Source organism: Tamandua tetradactyla, chromosome X (genome assembly GCF_023851605.1).
Source record: "Tamandua tetradactyla isolate mTamTet1 chromosome X, mTamTet1.pri, whole genome shotgun sequence".
Classification (NCBI taxonomy): domain Eukaryota; kingdom Metazoa; phylum Chordata; class Mammalia; order Pilosa; family Myrmecophagidae; genus Tamandua; species Tamandua tetradactyla.
This window is the reverse complement of record NC_135353.1, coordinates 128,344,466-128,357,891: the sequence shown is the minus strand read 5'-3', so window position 1 is coordinate 128,357,891 and position 13,426 is coordinate 128,344,466. Positions and strand designations below refer to the sequence as shown.

The 13,426-nt window shown below is 37.8% G+C and overlaps 1 pseudogene; it reads left to right on the top strand.

Annotated features, from left to right (window-relative positions):
- Positions 1–5,578: 5,578 nt before the first annotated feature.
- Positions 5,579–6,473, top strand: LOC143670431 (putative monooxygenase p33MONOX pseudogene; annotated as a pseudogene).
- The last annotated feature ends 6,953 nt before the right edge of the window (positions 6,474–13,426 follow it).

Genomic DNA, 13,426 nt, shown 5'->3' with positions numbered 1-13,426 from the left:
TAAATTCTTATACATAGTACATTTTCAACAAGGATTTCAAGACAATTCAGTAGGAAAAAGATAGCTTTTTAAACAAATGGTGCTGGACATTGGGATATGGGCATGCAGAGATGAATTTAGATACTTATAAAATTTATGGGTATAGAACTAAAAAAGTGAGTATATAGACAAGTGGATCATAGACATAAATGCAAGAGCTAAAGCAACAAAATATTTAGAAAAAAAGCAAGAAAAATCTGAGTTATTGGAAAAGGTGACACTTTCATAGATATGACACCAAAAATACAAACCATCATTAAAAAATTGACAAATTGAATCATATTTGCTTTTTTCCTCCCACTGTTAAAACAATTACTGTACAATATGTTGGCTTTAGCAATGGAAATTTTATTGGCTCAGTTTTGAGAAATCCAAAATTGAGACATTAGCAAGGCAATGCTTTCACCCCAAAGACTGTCATTCTGTGGCTGCCTGCCTGTGCTCTTTGGTCTTTGGCCTTTCTGTCATATGGAAATGTCCTTGGCAGTATCTTCTCCTTTCTTCTCTGCCTTCTTCAAGCTTCTGAATGCTCCCCATGGCTTCTCCTGTGTTCAATTTCCTTCACTTGCAAGGATTTGAGCCATGTTAATTAAGGTCCATCCTCATTCAGTTTAAGTACACTTCAAAGGTTCTGTTAACAAATAGGTGCACACCCACAGGATCAGGGGGTGGGCCTGAACATGCTTTTTGTAGGGGATATGATTCAATCCCCCAAAACATCATATATTCAAATCTTTTGCACTTCAAAAGTCACTATTAAGAAAATAAAAAGTCAAACAATCAATGAGACAAAATATTTACAAAACACATATCTGACAAAGAAGTATCTAGAATTTACAAGGAACTCTTACAATTCAATAACAAGAAGGTAAAGAACCCAATTTAAAAATAGCCAAAGACTTGAAGAGATTATTCTCAAAAAATGATATAGGAATCAAAATAAGTATATGAAAAAATACACATCATTAGTCATTAGGGCTATGTAAATTCAAACCACAATGAGGTGCCATTTTGCATTCACTAGGATGGCTTTAATAAAACTTATAAAAACTAAAAATTCGGGATGAGAATGTTGAAAAACTAGAACCCTCACACACTGCTTGTGGCAATGTAAAATGGTGCAGCTGCTTTGGAAGATAGTTTTGCCATTTCTTAAAAGGTGAAACATAAATTTACTATATGGCTTACCTTGCCAAGCTGTTATGAGAAACAGAACACAATGGGTTGGCTTAAACTATAAGCATTTATTAGCTCTCAGTTCTGAAGCTGGAAGAAGTCCAAAATCAAGATATCAGAAAGAATTGCTTTGTCTCTGAAGACTAACATATTCTGATGCAGGCTGTGGCAAACCTTGGGATAGCCTGACTTGTATCTCTGCTTCCCATCACATGTCAATGCACTCTTCTTTTTTGCTCTACTAGTTTCTGCTGACTTCTGGCTTCCTCCTCTGTGGATTTCTATAACTTCTGGCTTCTGTTTTATTTTCTTTTGTAAGGCCTCCAACAATACGGATTAAGATTCACCCACATTCAGTTGGGACACACCTTAACTAAAAATAACATCTTCAAGAGATCTTATTTACAATTGACTCACATTCACAAGAATGTGATTAAGATGAAGAACATGTCTAAGATCGGATAATTCAATTGCTATCCCTCAACAGTTGCATTCTTAGGTATCAATGCAGGATAAATGAAATCATATATTCACACAAAGACTTGCACACAAATCTTCATAGCAGAATTGTTCATATTAACCCCAAGTCAGAAACAATCTAAATGTCCATCAACTGATGGATGGATAAACAAAATTCAGATTTACATATAATGAAATACTAATGTGCCAGTTTCAAAGGATTTATGTACCCTCGAAAAGCCATGTTTTAATCCTGATCCAATAGTGTAGGAGCAACCATTTCTTTTTAATTCCTATTTAATAATGTAACTTGGAATCTTTTGAATAGATTATCTCCATAAGAGATGTGGCTCACCCAATTGTGGGTATTAACCTTGGATTAGATGGAGATATGACTCCACCCATTCCAGATGGGTCTTGATTAGTTTAATGGAATCCTTTTAAAAAGGAAGCACTTTAGAGGGAAGGAAAACTTCAGAATGACAGAACCGTGAGAGAGACATGGAAGAGTGGCAGCAGAGAAATGAAGCTGAGAGTCCATGCAGCCAGAGATCTTTGGAGATGAAGAAGGAAAATGCCCTGGGGAGCTTCATGAAACAAGAAGCCTGGAGATAAAGATAGCAAAGGTCACTATGTTCCCTATGTGTCTTTCCAGTTGAGAGAGAAAACCTGAACTTCTTCAGTCTCTCTTGAGTAAAGGTAAATGCTTGGTGATGCTTTAATTTGGCCATTTTATAATCTTGTTTTAACTTGGACATTTTCACTGTCTTAGAACCACAAACTAGCAACTTAATAAATTCCCTTTATACAAGCCATTCTGTTTCTGGTATATTGTTTTCCAGCAGCTAGCAAACTAGGACAACCAGTCAACAATAAAAAAGAACAAACTACTGGTTCATTCTATGTCATGGATGAACCTCAAAAGCATGCTCCATAAAAGATGACCACATATTGTGTGATTTCATTTATATGAAATTTCCAGATAAGATAAATCTATAGAGATAGAAAACAATTAGGGCTTGCCTGGGGCATGGGGTGATGAGGAATAGCAGTAAATGCATATTAAAGATCTTATTAGAGTGATGAGAATATTCTAAAATGCATTGACTGAGCAACTTGGTAAATTTACCAAAACATTGGAAAATTATACAGATGAAATGAATAAATGATATATTATATAAAATATAGCCTGTGCAGAAAAGTGTTAACATAGCAGTCCTGAGACTGCTATCCTTTGAGAGGCCTGCTTGCAAGTTTTGCTCTTGGCTGGCATCTGGGAACCTGAATTTCTGGAGCATTCTTATTTCTTCAGTGATGAAAGTGGTTCACTACATCTATCTGTTTGTACAAACAATGTGATTTATGCTAAACTCCTGCTTTCCTTCTGGGGATCTGGAATGTGGATAAGTGTCTGGAAAGGGGAGCCTATGTGACCAGCCTCAAACAAATAGCCTGAGCACTGAGTCTCTAATGAGCTTCCCTGGTAGAATATAGTTCGTATATGTTGTCATAATGCATTGTTGGAGGAACAAAGCATGTCCTGTGTGCTTCAGTTGGAGAGGACTCTTGGAAACTTGCACTTGCTTTCCTCCAGACTTCACCACGTGCACATTTCTCTTTGCTGATTTTGCTTTGTATCATAAAAGCATATGATTGTATTACAGTCATAAATAATACCCATGAGTATGACTATAAACTGAATACTCCTAGTGAATAATCAAACCTGGTGGTGGCCTCAGGGACCCCCAAAACAATGCCTCAATAAAATGGTAAGTAATGCCTGAGAATGTCCATTTTCCTATACACTCATCAAGAAAGGATATAAACATTTTTGAAAATCTTAATGAATTTAAAATACAATTAATTGTCTCATTTTACATTTTCTTCCATTATTTATGAGTTTGAACTTTTGTTCCTTTGCTTTTTGGCCATTATTCTAGTTTGCTAGCTGCTGGAATGCAATATACTAGATATGGAATGGCTTTTAAAAAGGGGAATTTAATAATTTGCTAATTTACAGTTCCAATTAAAGCAAGTCTATAAAAATGTCCAAGCTAAGGCATCCAGGGAAGGATACCATGGTTCAGGAAGGCCAGTGATGTTCAGTATTTCTCTCAGCTGGAAGGGCACATGGCAAACATGGTGGCATCTGTTAGCTTTCTCTCTAGGCCTCTTGCTTCATGAAGATCCCCAGGAGGCATTTTCCTTCTTCATCCCCAAAGGTCGTTGGTTGGTGGACTCTGTGACTAGCTCAGCCTTCTATTGTGGTTCTTCAACTCTCTCCTCATTCTCAAAAAGGAACTATCTCCCAAATGTCTCCTCTTTTATAGGATTCCAGTGAACCAATGAAGACCCATATACAATGGGTGGAGACACGTCTCCATTTAATCAAGTTTAATATTCATAAATGATTGAGCCATATCTTCATGGAAATAATTTAATCAAGTTTCCAACTGATAGTGCTGAATAGAGATTAGAAGAAACCATTGTTCCCACAAGACTGATTAGGAATAAAAACATGAATTTTCTAGGGTACATAAATCTTTTCAAACTGGCATAGCCATTGTACTGGTTCGAATCTGAAGCATACCCAAAAAATCCATGCCCTTTAATTCTCATTCAATATTGCTGGGTGGTAGCTATTTGATTATCCATGGAGATGTGACCCACCCAATTGTGGGTGGTAACTTTTGATTAGATGCTTTCCGGAGAGACGTGTCTCCACTCATTAAAGGTAAGGTTGCTTACTGGAGCCCTTTAAGAGGAAACCATTTTGGAAAAAGCTTTAGAGCTCACACAGCCAGAGACCTTTGGAGATGAAGAAGGAAAATGCCCCCCAGGGAAGCTTCATGAAACAAGAAGCTGGGAGAGAAAGCTAGCTGACTTAGCCATGTGCCCTTCCAGCTGAGAGAGAAACCCGGAACTTCATTAGCCTTTCTTGAGTGAAGATTATCTTGAGTGAACAATTGTTGGTGCCATAAATTGGACATTTTCATAGGACATTTCTATGGTCTTAGAACTTGAAACTTGCAAATTAATAAATTCCTCTTTTTCAAAACCATTGCATTTCTGGTATATCACGTTCCAGAAGCTAGCAAACTAGAACAGCAAACTAGAAATTACCTGATCAGGTCCTCGATCTGTTTTTCATTTAGGATATATATAGGCAAACACATTTCTTTAATGATTTCTCAGCTCTCTTTACATATTTAAGGGTATCAATTCCCTGACACATGCTGTGAGTGTTCATCACAGTTCATTGTTTGCACAGAAATCTTATTTATAAAGCTCCTCAGCACTGACAAATGTCTTCACATCAGAGCCCAGAGCAAGAGTAACAGCTGTTTGAGGATCCAATGCCTAGCAGGCCATTCCTCAGGTCTTGCTCTTCTAGCACAATCAGAAAGAGGTTACTGAACACAAGAGAACCTATGAATTTTGCAACCTTCAAGGGATCCCCCCAAACACTGTTTCTCTTAGCTGTGCTTTTGTCTTGTAGGGAGATTCAAATAAAACAAAATTAACTTGGGGCTTTATCAGAAAGACTTTTGGCCATGGCTAAGGATCCTCTGCTCCCCAGTCGCTACCCAAGACCTTCAGTGTTGTCACTGGTAGAAGACTGCCTACAACTTGCCTTGGTTCTGGACTGTGCCAGAGCATCTATAGACATGTGGGTCCTTCGAGTTTCTTTGTGTTGGAGCTCGGGCTATAGGCATCCACATGGTGTTGGAGGAACCATCTCTGGGTGGGTTTTTCTTGGGAAGCTTTACTAATTTGCAACAGCTGGACGATGTCCCTCATTAATATCTGGCTTTCAGAAAAATCATCACATCATTCCACTGTGGTAGAAGAGATTCAGCTCTGAAATGATATCTGGAAAAAACACCTGGATTCAAGTTTTTCAATGACTTTGAGACAACCAGAAGCATCTGCTCTTGACCCTAGTGGGCCTCTGGGCAAGACGTCCCTGCCCATCATGATGTACTGTCAGGCATTCAGCAATGGTGATGCCCTTCAGTACTCCATGCCCATGACTCCTCCTCCATTAGACATGGTCAGCATCCCCTAGAAGCCAATAATTCCAAAGCACAATATACCTTGCCAAGGTTGGAGGAAGAAGCCAGTGTATCTTCCACTACTGTGACCCCATCATCAGCTACTGACAACATCAAGGTCCCAGTGGTGAAGGCTAAAGCTACCCACATCATCATGATTTCTCTGATCACAAAACAGGAGCATTCAGCATTTTGAGCAACAGGCAGGGCACAAAGGTTCTGGCTACATATCCCATAAGGACCTTACCATGAAGGAGACCAAGTACTTTCAGCTTGGAGAAGCACTCCTCAAACTAAAGCCACAGAATGGAGAGATAATAGAAGAAGAAAAGCAGCCTGAATCAGGCCTGTCTACTCCAAGAAGCACCATCCCCGTTCTTCCCCTAAGCATCAACTCAGAATCTGGTTCATTTTTGGTTCTTCCACAGCTTTATCTGGCCCAAGTTCTAGCATCATGGATTCAGGAAAGACAGAAAGTCATCAGAAATAAATGGATCCTCTTTGGACCAAAAGCCCTCCAGGAATCTTATTTGAGAGGCTTTGCCATCCAGACTTATAAAGGAGCTCAGAAGACCTCTCCAATGGGACTTACCAATATCTAGGCCACCCACATAGCTTAAGCACCCAGCAGTCTTCAAGCCACCCAAAATGGACAGGCCAGTGATGGAGGGGAAGAAACTGTTGGCAAGGATCCATAATCTCAAACACAGTGATCTGAATTTGTTTACACTCACTGGGTTCTAGAGGGTTTTCTATTCCAGGGACTCTAGATAGAGGGTGTCTTGCTCCTCACACCCTTTCACACCTTGGCTCTGACATAGGAAAGGTATATTTTTTAAAAACCTGTTAAACTAAGGTTAGAGCTAGAGATGTAATTGGCTTTTGGGAACATCAGTGCAAGCTTCTCTTTATTGTGTAGAAGAAGCCAATTTTTACTGGTTTAAGTTGAAGTTAGACTAATCTCAGTGGTGATGTATTAGAGCTTTCATCACCGATTTTTATATGATTTACCCTAGAAAAGAACTTTATCACTTACTAGGTAAATAATATTTATGATGTTATAAATCCAAGGTTTCTTGATTCCTTTACCAGGAGCAACATGAGCATTGATAAATCATGGAGTAGTGGTGTTCATTGACTAGTTTAAACAATGCTGGCCCTCTCGATCCTGTGTCGGTGCTGTGTTCCGACTTTGTTGATGAGGAAGACCTAAGATCTGTTTGAGATATTGGTACAATTAAGAGCCAGACTTGGTAGGTATCCCTCTTTCTATTGATGAAATTGTACTCTCCTGGCCTTTTTGGGAGACTTAATGGATCACTGTGTTCTGCAATCAGTGCTTCATATAGTATCTTTTGGATCTGTGCTGTTGATGGAATATTTCTCTTTGATATGTCACAGAGCAAACACTAGGTCTTGCATATCCTTTCTTGCACTTTAGGGGTAGATTAACTTAACTCCAATTTGGTTAAAAACATCCTAAGAGAAAAAATTCAGAGTACTTGTTTGGTATAGAGAAAAGGACTCAAACTTTTTTAAAGTCAAGAAGATAAACATAATTAGAGATAATAGTCTTGAGGTTTGTCTGAAACTATTGTCACCCTCTAGTTTTTTGTCACCCTATTTTGATTTCCTTATTCCACCCGGGATCTGAAACCATTTTTTTCTCGGGCATGGAGAAAATTAACATTCTCTATATGAAAGCATTTTTTCCCAAAATGAGCCCCCTACATTTATACACATACATACTTTACTGAGGAGAAGAAAGTGGAGAACTGCTTTTTTGTTTCTTCCCACTGTTACATCTTCTTTCATTATCTTGAACCCTGTCTCAATTATCTGCTGTTTTATGTTTCGGATATTATCTTGTCTATGTAAGGAGCTGTTCTTTCCATAAAGAGATCCTAAAGTCTAGGATGATCAGAAAAATTAGTTTCTTTGTGTTTTCTGATATGCTTGTTTCTTTTTTGATAATAAAAGTACTGTTTTCTCAAAAACAAAAAATATTACCCTCACTATTGAGTACTTGTTGTACACATAGTCCTTTAGATCAGTGACAGATCCTAGTGGACACATGAACTAGAACAAAGTTCATACACTCTGTCATGTTCCCATTGTATTTTACCCTTGAACCACTCTTGCTTTATATTTCTCTTGCTCAACAGACTCCATCCTGCCATTGAGTCTTTATACCTGCTGTTCCCTAGAACTGAGAGGCACTTTCCTACCATCATTAACATCTATTCCTTCAAATTTCAGTTCATGTGTCAGTTCCTGGGCAGAGCATTCTCTAATTTCATTCACTAAGCGAAATTTCCCTTTGTATGTGTTCTTGCATTGTTTCTATCTCAACACTGGTTGCAATTGGAATGTTGGTTTCATTTGTGAGATTATTAGGCTAATTATTACTTTTCTCACTAGTCTATAAGTTCCCAGAAACCAAAACCCAGCAAAGCACAGTGCCTGGAACCAAGTAAGTGCTCAGATTATATTTGTCCAATGAATCAAAGCACCTTCTTCTACAAGTGGACATGGTTCTTGTTTTAGTTTATTAAAGCTGCTGGAATGCAATATATCATAAATGGAATGGCTTTTAAAGAGGAAATTTATTAAGTTGGAAGTTTACAGTTCTAAGGCTATAAAAATGTTCAAACTGAGGCATCCAGAAAAAGGCACCTTAACTCAAGAAAGGCCTTCTATCAGATGGGAAGCTAAGGCTGGCATCTGCTGGGTTTAGGCTTCTCCTTTCAAACAGCTTCCCCAGGGGTGTTTTCTCCTTTCATCTTCAAACGTCTCTGCCTGTGTCAGCTCTGAAGCTTATTCCAAAATTATTCCCTATTAAAGGGCTCCAGTAAATGACCCATCTTGAATAGGTGGGTCACAGCTCCATGGAAACGACTTAACCAAAAGGGTCGCACCAAACAATATTGAATGAGGATTAAATAACATGGCTTATCTGGTGTACACAACCATTTCAAACCAGCACAACTCCTAAGACCAGTGCATTAAACCTTAAATACTTTAAAATAAGATTTAATAGGTACAAATGCTCTCATGAGCAGTATCACATTTAATAATCACAGAATCTCTATTAGGTATTTTTCTCCTAGTTTTACAAAAGAAAATACCAAGGCTGAGAGTGATTGAATTATGTTCTATGTCTATTTGCACCACAAGGAGGGGTCTCCATTTACAAACCCAACCCTTCTCTCAGAACAGCTGTGCAGCTGCTAGAAATAAATCTCAGCCGAATACATGATTTATTTCCTCTCTTCCAACAATGAGGATTGACTTTGCTTTTTATAGTTTTGCTGAAAGCAAAAGTTAGGATCTAAATCCACCTATTGGGTAAATAAAAGATTAATTGCTTTTAAATGAAAGGATCAAATATCAGAATGAAGATGCTGCGTGTTCCCAGCAGAAGGGTGGTCTGAGCCATGATGGGTCATGTATGATGATTTGAAGTTGTATGTATTCCAGAAAAACATGTTCTTAAAGTTTTAATCAATTTCTGTGGGTGTGAGATCTTATGATGTGGCTACTTCAGTCAAGGTATGATTCACTTCATTCATGATGAATCTTAATCCTATCATTTGGAGTCCTTTATAAGCTGAATGAACACACAGAGAGAGAGAGAGAGAGAGAGAGAGAGAGAGAGAGAGAGAGAGAGAGAGACAGCCATGGAAGCAAGAAACTGAAATCAACAAAGCACACAAGAGAAGGGAGAGATGACCAAACACCACCATGTACCTTTCCATGTGGCAAAGGAGCCAAGGATCACTAGCAACCTGTCTTTGGGAAGAAGACATTGCTTTGACGATGTCTTAATTTGACCATTTTCTTGGCTTCAAAACTATAAACTAATAAATTCCAATTGTTTAAGCTAATATATTTCATGGTATTTGCTTGAGGCAGCCCAGGAATCTAAAACAGTCATGCATCTGAAGTACTTCCCTTCAACTACCATTGTGGTGTGTGGATCCAAAATGGCATTCAGAGGCCATACCTCATAGTTCAGGTGACAAAGGATCTAGTGTCCCCATTCCCCAAAATTTCAAAGATAGACTTTGAGTGTGCTCTGCAGTTTGTCCACAAGGGGTAGCTCCCCCTCAGAAAGTTCCTGTGTTACTTATCCATAGCTGCATAAAAAATTACCCCAAAATTTAACAACTGTAAACAGCAAACATTCATTGTTTCAGTTTCTGTGTGTCAGAAATCTAGAAGTCATTTAACTGAATGGTTTGGTTCAGGGTTTTTATGAGGTTGCGGTCATCTTGAAGCTGGAGGATCTACTTCTAATCTTCCTCATGGTTGTCAGCATGACTCACTTCCTCTCTGTATTTTTTGGCTGGAGACCTCAGTCCCTTACCACACAGATCTCCATAAGCTGCCTGATTGACCTTACAACAAGTGAGATGGCTTCCCCAAGACTAAGTGATGTGAAAGAGAGAGGAGGAGGAGGAAGTGGATGAGGAGGAAAGAGAGAGAAAGAGAGAGAGAGAAAATAGAAATAAAGAGCCCATATGGAAGTTGCAGGCTTTTAAACCTAATCTTAGAAATGTCATACCATTACTCCTGCTGTGTTTTATTGATTATACCAAAACACAATCATACAGTGTGGAAAGGTACAAGGGTATGAATACTAGGAAACAGAGATCACTGGGGGCTATCTTGGAGGATGGCTATCACAATCCCCTTCTCTTCTGGAACAGGAGCAAATTGTACCTTTGAACTCACTCCATCAAAGTAGGAAGGAATGATAAAATCAGCTATTAATGAACCACTAGCAGCCAATAGAGTCTGGAATTGGCTGCTCTCATTACATAGTTGGTAAACGTCTCTGTAAGCTGATAATGCATGTGATATACAAAATGAGAGATGTTTAAAGGATTAGTTGTGATATTACATCCAAAGACATATTGCCTCATCAGTTTCCTTGACAAAGGCCTGCTTATACTGGTAGAGGACAGGGAGGCAGGATAGAATAAGTTATCAAGGCTGTGGTCCCTGGTATTGTATTCAGCTTCAATTGAATTAATACAGAGCTGCAAACTTCCATTGCAAACTCTCTGGGACAAAAAAAAAAAAAAAAGCCTAAAGACCTCAAACCTCTCCAAACCATTGAAATCCCACTAAACCATAAAAGCTCATAAAATTCAGGGCCCAAAGCAAATTCTTAGTTAATGATTGGAAGCATAAGGCAATAAAGATTGTCTTTGAGCACCATCTGCCCAAAGACAAATTTTAGGTATGTGAAAACAAACCACAAATTCCACTGGCTATCTCCTACTACAAAGATGAACACCTGCTGATCAAATTTTACTATGAAAACCTGCTACCAACAAAACTTTTTATAAAGTGAGCTAAACCCAAACCACTCAGGTCATGTCCCTCCCTTGAGCACATCTGTGTTAACCTCTTTAAGGTGTACTCTTGCTTCTTCTCTCTTTTTTTTTTTTTTTGACTTCTTATTCAAAGGTTTCTAGTTTTTATTTTTTATTTTAAACTTCTTTATTGTATATTATGACATCTATACATAGCAAAGGAATAAAAAAAATAGTTTTCAAAGCACTCTTCAACAAGTAGTTACAGGATGGATCCCAGAGTTTGTCATGGGCTAACATACAGATTTTTCCTTCTAGCTGCTCTAGAATATAGGAGACTAGAGGGTTTAAATATTTCTGCACTCTTGATTCGATTCCATTGGTCAGTGCTTTTATCTTTGTGCCAGTACCATACTGTTTTGACCACTGTGACATTACAATAGGTTTCCAAGTAAGAATGTGTTAATCTTTCCACTTCTTCCTTCTTTTTATGATGCTTTTAGCTATTTGGGGTCTCTTTCCATTCCGGATGAATTTGGTAGTTAGCTTTTCCAAATTTTCAAAGTAGGTTGTTGGAATTTTGATTGGTACTGTGTTGAAACTGTAGATCAATTTGGGGTGAACTGACATCTTAACCATATTTAGCCTTCTTCTCTGTGAGCAGGGAATCTCTTTCCCCCTATTTAGATCTCCTTTTAGGAATGTTATATAGTTTTCTCTGTACAAGTGCTTTACATCCTTAGCTAGGTCCATTCCTAAGTACTTGATTCTTTTAGTTGCTATTTTGAATGGAGTTTTTTTTTCCTTAAGTGACTCCTCAGCTAGTTCATTGCTTGTGTATAGGAATGTTACTAATTTTTGCAGACTAATTTTATATGATGTCACCTTGATAAATTTTTTGTTAGCACAAGTAACTTTGCTGAAGATTTATCAGGATCTTCCAAGTATAGTATCATATCATCTGCAAATAATGAGAGTTTTATTTCTTCCTTTCCAATTTGGATACCTTTTATTTCTTGTCCTGCCTGATTGCTGTAGCTAGAATTTCTATCACAATGTTGAATAATAATGGTGAAAGGGGGCATCCATTGTCTTGTACCTGATCTTTGGGGGAAAGCTTTCAGTCTCTCTCCATTGAGTACAATAAAGGTTTTTGTTTTTCATGTATTCCCTTTATCCTATTGAGGTAGTTCCCTTTGATTCCTATCCTTGGAGTGCTTTTATCAGAAAAGGGTAGTGAATTTTGTTGAATGCTTTTTCAGTGTCAATTGAAGTGATCATGTGAATTTTTCTTTTCAATTGGTTAATGTGCTGTAGTAAATTATTTGATTTTATTCTCCTGAACCATCCTTGCATTCTTGGTATAAACGCCACTTGGTCATGGGGTATAATTCCTCTAAAGCGCTGTTGGATTCCATGTGCTAATATTTTATTGAGAATATTTGCATCTATGTTCATTAAGAAGATTGGCCTGTAGTTTTCCTTTTTTATAGCATCTTTACCCAGTTTTGATATTAAAATGATATTAGCTTCATAAAATGAGTCAGGTAGAATTCCTTTGTCCTCAGTTTTTTGGAAAAGTTTGAACAGGATTGGTGTTAGTTCCTTGTGCAATGTTTGATAAAATTCCCCTGTGACGACATCCGGCCCTGGGCTTTTCTTTGTAGGCAGAGTTTTGATGACTGATTGAATCTCTTTACTTGAGATTGGTTTGTTGAGGTCTTCTATTTCTTCCTGAGTCTGTGTAGCTTGTTTGTGTTTCTGCAGAAATTTGTCCATTTCATCTAAGTTGTCTAGTTTTTTTGTGTATTATTGCTCATAGTGTCCTCCTATAATTTCTTCATGATCTGTGGTAATGCACCCCTTCTCATTTCTGATTTTGATTATTTGCATCCTCTCTTTTTCTTTGTCAGTCTTGCTAATGGCCCATTAATTTTATTGATTTTCTCAAAGAACCAACTTTTGGTTTCATTGATTCTTTTTATTGTTCTTTTGTTCTCCCATTCATTTATCTCTGCTTCCATCTTTGTTATTTCTCTTCTTCTATTTGCTTTGAGGTTACATTGCTGTTTTTTTCTCAAGTTCCTCCAGGTGTGCTGTTAAGTCCTTGATTTTTGCTCTTTTTTTTTTCTTTAATATAGGCATTTAGGGCAATAAATTTTCCTCTCAACACAGCCTTTGCCACATCTCATGAGTTCTGATAAGTTGTATTCTCGTTTTCATTCATCTCCAGGTAGCTACTGATTTCTCTAGCAATTTCTTATTTGACCTGATGGTTGCTTAAGAGTGTGTCATTTAATCTCCATATATTTCTGAATGTTCTCATTCTTTGGTGGTTATTGAGATCCACCTTCATCCCATTGTGATCAGAGA